Source organism: Echinops telfairi, unplaced genomic scaffold (genome assembly GCF_000313985.2).
Source record: "Echinops telfairi isolate 266 unplaced genomic scaffold, ASM31398v2 ScPeMD7_3533;HRSCAF=4204_0, whole genome shotgun sequence".
NCBI classification, from domain to species: domain Eukaryota; kingdom Metazoa; phylum Chordata; class Mammalia; order Afrosoricida; family Tenrecidae; genus Echinops; species Echinops telfairi.
The window spans coordinates 38,197,467-38,204,621 of record NW_022107431.1 but is presented as its reverse complement, the minus strand read 5'-3'; the positions used below and the strand labels follow the sequence as shown (position 1 = coordinate 38,204,621).

The 7,155-nt window shown below is 41.1% G+C and overlaps 1 pseudogene; it reads left to right on the top strand.

Moving 5' to 3' along the window:
• Positions 1-1,792: 1,792 nt before the first annotated feature.
• Positions 1,793-2,833, top strand: LOC101653018 (annotated as a pseudogene).
• The last annotated feature ends 4,322 nt before the right edge of the window (positions 2,834-7,155 follow it).

Genomic DNA, 7,155 nt, shown 5'->3' with positions numbered 1-7,155 from the left:
ACCATCCTCTTCTGAATCCATCCTGAACCTCTGGCAGCTTCCTGTCTGTGTGGAGGTGCAATCATTTTTGGATGATCTTCAGCAAAATTTTCCTGCCTTGTGGTATGAGTGATACTGTTCTATAGTTTGAGCATTCAGTTGGGTCACTCTTCTTTGGAGTGGGTAGAAGTAGGAATCTCTTTCAGTCCATTGGCCAAGGAGTTGTCCTCCAAATTTGCTGTCAGAGATTAGTGAGTGCCACCAGGGCTTCATTGTCTTGTTGAAATGTTTCAGTTGCTTTTCTATTAATTTCTGGAGCCATTTAATGATTATTTTTGGCTACTGTTTCAGTGCAGCCTGAATTCTTGTTCTTCTCGCTCTGTGCAGGGGTCAGTTTTACCCATTGGGTTCTGACATTTTTACATCTCTCTCACTTTTTAGCTGGAAACCAGCGTAAATGGCCTGGGGATCACAGCTGACCTCCCTGGTTACACAAAGCAGAAGGCGAATCCAACAACTCCTAATTGCGAAAAGGCAGCATTAGATAAGTTTCTACCTTCCATCTTCCTTCTCCTATTCTGACACCCACTGTTTCTCCACAGGACTCTCATTCTGAACTAGGCTGGAGATCTGATTACAATGAGAACAGGAACGCTGAGACGAAACTCACCATTATGGAATTTTATTGGGGAAATTAAACTATGTTACCACAAGTTTGAATCCGCAGCTGATTTTAATATTTTATTGTTTATTAGAAGCATAAGAACATTTGGACTTAAGTGTTGTTTTGAATTTTCAAAAAGAGAGAGAAAGCGAGAGAGAAAATCCGTAAATAGGAAGAATTTGGACTTTGGTCCTTGGCACCACCTGACCTTGGGCAGCAGACAAGTTCTCTAATTGATTCTTACTTCTCATTCATCTGGTCCCTTGACTTTGCCATATTAAACTTCCATTCTCAGTACAGACTTAATTTTGGATTTATTATCTTTTATATGTATTCCTGAGTTCTATTTATAAAGATTTTTTTATTACTATGCATCTTTATTGATGTGTGATAATGGTCCTTCATTTAAAAAATACTATTCTTAAGGCTATCAATATGATATTTTGTGTGAGATTATTAAATATAAGCTTTTATCACTATTTTTACTTTGCACAAAGGTGTTTTTTGACATGGGATTTGTTGTTTGTCCTGGGAGCTTGAGTTATTAACTCTACCACCTCACAGGGGGAGGGGTTAATGGGTATTACAAGGTAACTGACAATAACAAAGCCTTCACATCTTAATAATTTTTCAATGACCAATATAATAGGGATCAAGACCAGCTAACAAACGGGCTTTGATAAATTGGAAAACAAGAATTTTTTTTTGAATAATGTATTTGTGACACATTTTCTTCAGAGTAAATTCTTCTTAGGTTTCAATTTTTTCTCCATCTGAAGCACAAAACCAACTGTATTGGAGTCAAATCTGAGTCACAGCAAAATTCCAGGTGAGAACAGAACTGGCAGTAGAGTTTCCAAAGCTGTCTTTCTGAGATTCAGCAGAGCTCCTAGCCCAGACTGTGGACCTCTCGTTAACAGCTGAGCACTTCCTCTTGTGGGAACCAGGTGTCTTTGGATAAAAAGAATAAAAGTGATGATAATTACTTATAGCAAGGTTTATCTAACACTTATGGAACTCTTGATTGTTCCATATGATCCAAAGTTAAAAAATGTATGTGTGACAAATATTTCTAGTGATTAGAGGATGAAATTCATCTTATGGGATCTTCTTTCTCCCAGTTTTTCCATGATTGACAAGAAGGACAGCATGGCTCTCCAGGTAAGCAACACCATCAGCAGCGACAGTGAGTCTCCGCCTCCCACCTTGCAGCTCTGCTATGAGAATGTGAACGGATCCTGTGTCAAGTCTCCCTACTCACGTGGTCTTTGGCTTTGGGGCTGTGCTCGCAGTGTTTGGAAACCTGCTGGTGATCATTTCAGTCCTGCATTTCAAGCAGTTGTATTCTCCAACCAATTTCCTCATTGCCTCCCTGGCCTGTGCTGACTTTTTAGTGGGTGTGAGTGTGATGCCCTTCAGCATGGTCAGGTCTGTGGAGAGCTGCTGGTACTTTGGGGACAGCTTTTGTACTTTCCACACATGCTGTGATGGGGCATTTTGTTACTCTTCTATTTTCCACTTGTGCTTTATCTCCATTGACAGGTATATAGCTGTCACTGACCCTCTGGTCTATCCTACCAAGTTCACTGTACCTGTCTCTCGAATGTGTATCAGCATCTCCTGGATACTGCCCATTGTATACAGCAGTGCCGTGTTCTACCTAGGAGCCAATGATGATGGTTTAGAGGAATTCTCCCGTGACCTCTACCGCATAGGGTGTTGTCAACTTGTTTTAAATCAAGATTGGGTTTTGACAGATTTTCTCTTACTTTTCCCACCTTCCCTTGTTATGATCATTCTGTACAGTAAGGTTTTTCTTGTGGCTAGAAAACAGGCTCAAAAGGTTGAAGCCACTGTTAGCAATTCAGAATCATCTTGTGAAACTTACAAAGCCAGAGTGGCCAAGAGAGAGAGAAAAGCAGCTAAGACCCTGGGGGTCACTGTGGTAGCATTTTTGACGTCTTGGCTGCCGTATATTGTTGATTCATTTTTTGATGCTTATTTGGGTATATGATCCCCTCTTTTGTCTATGAAATATTAGTCTGGTTTGGTTATTATAACTCTGCTGTAAATCCTTTGATATACACTGTGTTTTACCCTTGGTTTAGGAGAGGAATAAAACTGATTTTAACAGGTAAAGTATTAAAAGACAGTTCCTCCACCATCAATTTGTTTTCCAAAGAAGTCTAAATATGAGAAATGAGATATTTGTACATATATTGTAGACATAAATTATAACTCATGAATAGTATCTGTTAAAGTAATATAAGCAAATAAATATTACTTATTTATTCACAATAGTACATGCTTTATACTTTCAGTTATTTGGTAGGGAGCATCATAAATTATTTTCTGCAATGGTGTTTACTAAGTGGTGTAAACAGGTTTTGACCTCTTTTCCTAAACGGCATTTACAGGTCCTCTTACCTACTTTCCTCACAATTTGCCTCTCTCCGGCCTCAGGTATTGTTTCCTTCTTCTGAGCCTCCTTTTCGTGCCTACACCTTCTGTCACTTTCAAAGGTTCATGATTTCATATTTCCTGTTAACCTTCCAAACTCAATGTCTTTCTCTAGATTGGACTGACTTTACCTCATTTTTCTGGAGCTTGTTTCCTATGGCTTTTTCTTTCTGGAACTGCTAGGACTTCTCTGTATCATTTTTATCAGTCATTTTGGACTCAGTGCAGGAATCCTATTTCATAGTGTTGGCAAGTACTGTGAGCTGAGAGTGTAATTTTACAATGATTGTCTCACTGCATAAAATTTGTGATGCTACCTGTTCACCACAGTGAAGGGCAATAGTGTATCTTTTTATTGGTGATTCCAATGTTTTCTGCAAACTACTCAATATTTGTGCACTGTGGGTAATCAAAATAAAAAGGCACTCAAAGCTGTTGAAAAGAGTGGCTTACTGAAGAAATGGTGACCAGACATAGAACTTATTGGACTAAGTATTGCTGAGCCTGTTGCTTTATTTCAGATATTAGGGAATCAGAAGAAACTATTACTTTTGTGATTTTACTGGTGGAATCACAAAGAAAATTCAGGTTAATTTATGACATTCAATTTAATGTTTTAAAGTTTAAAAATAAATTCATATTAAAGCAGATAGAGACAAAACAACAACAAACTATCTTGAATACTTTAAAAAAATAAACATAGGATCCAGTATTTTCACGCCTAGGTGTCTGCTCAAAGGCCTGAAGCCAGAGTGTCAAATAGAGACGTGTTCACCATTGCAGCACTGTTTATAGTAGCCAAATGTAGAAGCAACTTAAATGTCCTCAGCAGATGAATGGACAAACCAAATATGGTTTATATATATAATGATGCAATATTCAACCAGTAGAAGGAATAAATTGTTCATACATATTACAATATGGATAAAACTTGAAATCATATGCTGTATATACAAAATGAGGTAATTACAAAGGGTGTACAGTGTACAACACCATGTTCATATAAAATCAAGAAAATAAAAGTGAATAGAAAACAGATTTCAAGGAAGGACTGAGAGAAAGGAGGGTGAGCATTGATGGAAAACTCACGTTGGTTGAAATGAGGTGGCATGATGATTCTTTTTTAGGTATCATTAAGTGACTGCTTGGCTAAAGCGGTGTTGCACATGTTTGTGGACAAAGAAACAAATGTATTTCAAAATTGACCCAATGAGCAACTCGTAGACATTCTAAGGAAAATGAGTTGTGCATAAATTGGAGTGTAGAGCATAGAATGATATAATGCACACTCTAACTGGGTAGTTATCAATAATATTAGGTACATTCTGCCTTCAGGATCAACAGGTTTGGCATGTCAATTATTTGTGGGAAATTAAGTGATGTTTTAGGGTACAAAAGCGACTGCATCTCAAGTATACTTTAACAAGGACATTTTTTTAAGCCTTAAAAGCCACAAAGACAACACAAAGTCACAGACACACCATCCAGATGAGGGAGACCACAACAGGAAGCTGAAATGGCATCTAGGGTTCATTGATATGTGAAGCTTTAAAAGGGGCAGCAGCAGGTAAAGGGAACTCACAAAAGCATGAATGATGGCAGACCAGTATAGCACAGTTACAGGTGGGTCTATACAAGCAGTAACATGACCATGATTGGGACAGGTACATTGTTAGAAGGGTTTACAAGACTGGTCCAGGGCCTCTGAGCAAGAGCCAGTAAGCACCACAGTAATGGGGCATGATGCATGACCATAGGATCCCCTGAACTGTTCCCTGATAGTGACCGACATCAAGGATGCACCTCAAGAAGCATCCAAGAGAGAGACTGCCCCTCCCTGGGCTGGCTGGAAAGGGGTGGAGGCAGTCCAGTGTCCGAGGCATTCTGCCTGAGGCCAAGATGATCTAGAAACCACTTGAATGATTAGAGAGCATTCATTGGAGGCTTAACTTAAGTGGGGACTCTACAAATGCATTTTGGGCTGTCACTGCCAATCATACCCTTTTGGAAACCAGGGTGCTCAACACATAAGTTTTAATGCAGTGGTTAAAAGGATCTCTCAAAGCTAGGGGGGAATATGAGGTGCTATTTTGATGGCATTTATATTGTAGAGATTACAAGAGATCTAGGATGATTTATAGCACCTAGGGAGGATGTGAGTAGGTCATATGTAAAGACGACCCTATTTCATATAAAGGATGTGACCATGCTGGATTTTGGTATCTGAGGGACTCTTGCAAACAATCCCCTTCACATTTCCATGGATATTGACAGATGGCTGTACAGAAAAAAAATAAAAAAACATTTGCCAGATTTTTTTTTAAAGCTGCATACCAGGTGTCGTTCGGTGCGCTGCTTTGTTTTTGTAACCGCATCTGAAACAGCAGCTGCAATTGGCCCACCACCTTGTTGGCTAGTGAGAGGCGGGCAAGGGGAGAAGAGGTGATACTGGAAGGAAACTGCAGGAAGCTTACCTCAAAAGTGAGGTGGAGCCACGCTTCTGCACAGACCCTCCAACACAAAGGAGGTGACGGGCAGACGGAACCACATTGCCTTATCCCTGGAAGAGACCTGGACATAGTGAGGATCAGGAAATGACGGGGGTGGGGGTGGGGGGTGAGGGGTGGGAAGAAAGACGGGATGTTCAGACAAGCCCCATAATGACTGAAGAGACTCTTGATTTTGAGGTCTGAGACAGGAGCACAGCGAGAAGTTGGGGGCTGAGGTGCCTCCAAAAAGAGGTGTGCGACAGAAAACCAGGCAACGGCAGAAGACCTGCTGAACGCCAGCCCGTGAGGGGAGGTCTGCCACCGGTTGAACTGAAGGCAAAGCTTTCCGTTTTGCCAGGCCTTTCCGACTAGCTGGGGGCGCTTTGGTCTTCTTTTCTAACGTCTCCCCTGCAGTAGACTCGCTCCTTCTATCTTCCTGTTCTCTGACTCTGGTCTGAACTTTGCACCTCACCTGACATCTTTCTTGGTAGCGGGACTAGAAACGAGGACTGGAGACGTTTTGAAAATCTGAGCCTCTTCCTGGTAACAACCGGATTAAATTGATGGTGACCCACTGTATTTCTGTGGATTACCGTCTGTTTGGCCTCCTCGTAGCTCCAAGTTCAATGAGGACTTGATGGACACCAGGCCTCCACTCCAGCATCTTTTAAGCCCTTGAGGGTGCACTTCGATGGGCTCCTCGGCTCACTCCCTTTGTGAGTAGAGGCAGTTCTGGTGCTTTTCATTGGGATTTTCCTACAGCAGTCGCACCACTTCTTGGGTCAGCTAGAGCATTTTGGAGTTTTACCAGTTGATATGTGTGTCTGTTCTAAATATTCTCCTTCCTGGACTGTGGCAACAACCGTAGGGTGGTTCCAGTCTCGCACTGGCTCCATTGTGAGCTGGCCCTGAGCGTAAACTGTCTTACCGATCACCCGATTTCTGTAACTAGTGAAGCACAGCAGCATTTCCGTCTTCTGAATGTCATGCCACTTGAAAATGCGTGTCCGGCAATTCACCAAGCACCTTCACAGGTGCCCTTCTCCAGTGCTCATCCTCCTGATAACTGGATATGGGTAAAATTTGGGAAAGGATCAGAAGAAGATTAACACTACAAAGGTTGGTTATAGTGTTCTTCAAAGGGGTAAGGCCTCCCCTTACTTCAAGGGTTCCAGCTCTGTGAACCGGTACAAATATGGGAATTGAATAATTATTTTGGTTTGAAATTGGTCTTCCAGTCCCTGGAATGAGAACCTTTCTGCTTACACAGATGAAGCAAGGCGTGAAACATGTATTTTCAGCTCTAATCTTACTCTTAGCATCTATCCAATAACATTCTGCAAATCCTATTGTTCCATTAGTTTGACCCTGGTATCCATTTTGGTAACCATTTCAATTTTTTTAGAACTCTGTTGGTATAGTGGGTTTTCACTGAGCTGCTAACCTGGAGGTCAGAGGTTTGAATCCACCAGAATGTCCACAGGGAAATTATGAGACTCTCTGATTCTCTAAAGACTTGTTATTGTTGTTGTTGTTAGGTACCATCCAATTTGTACCTAACAA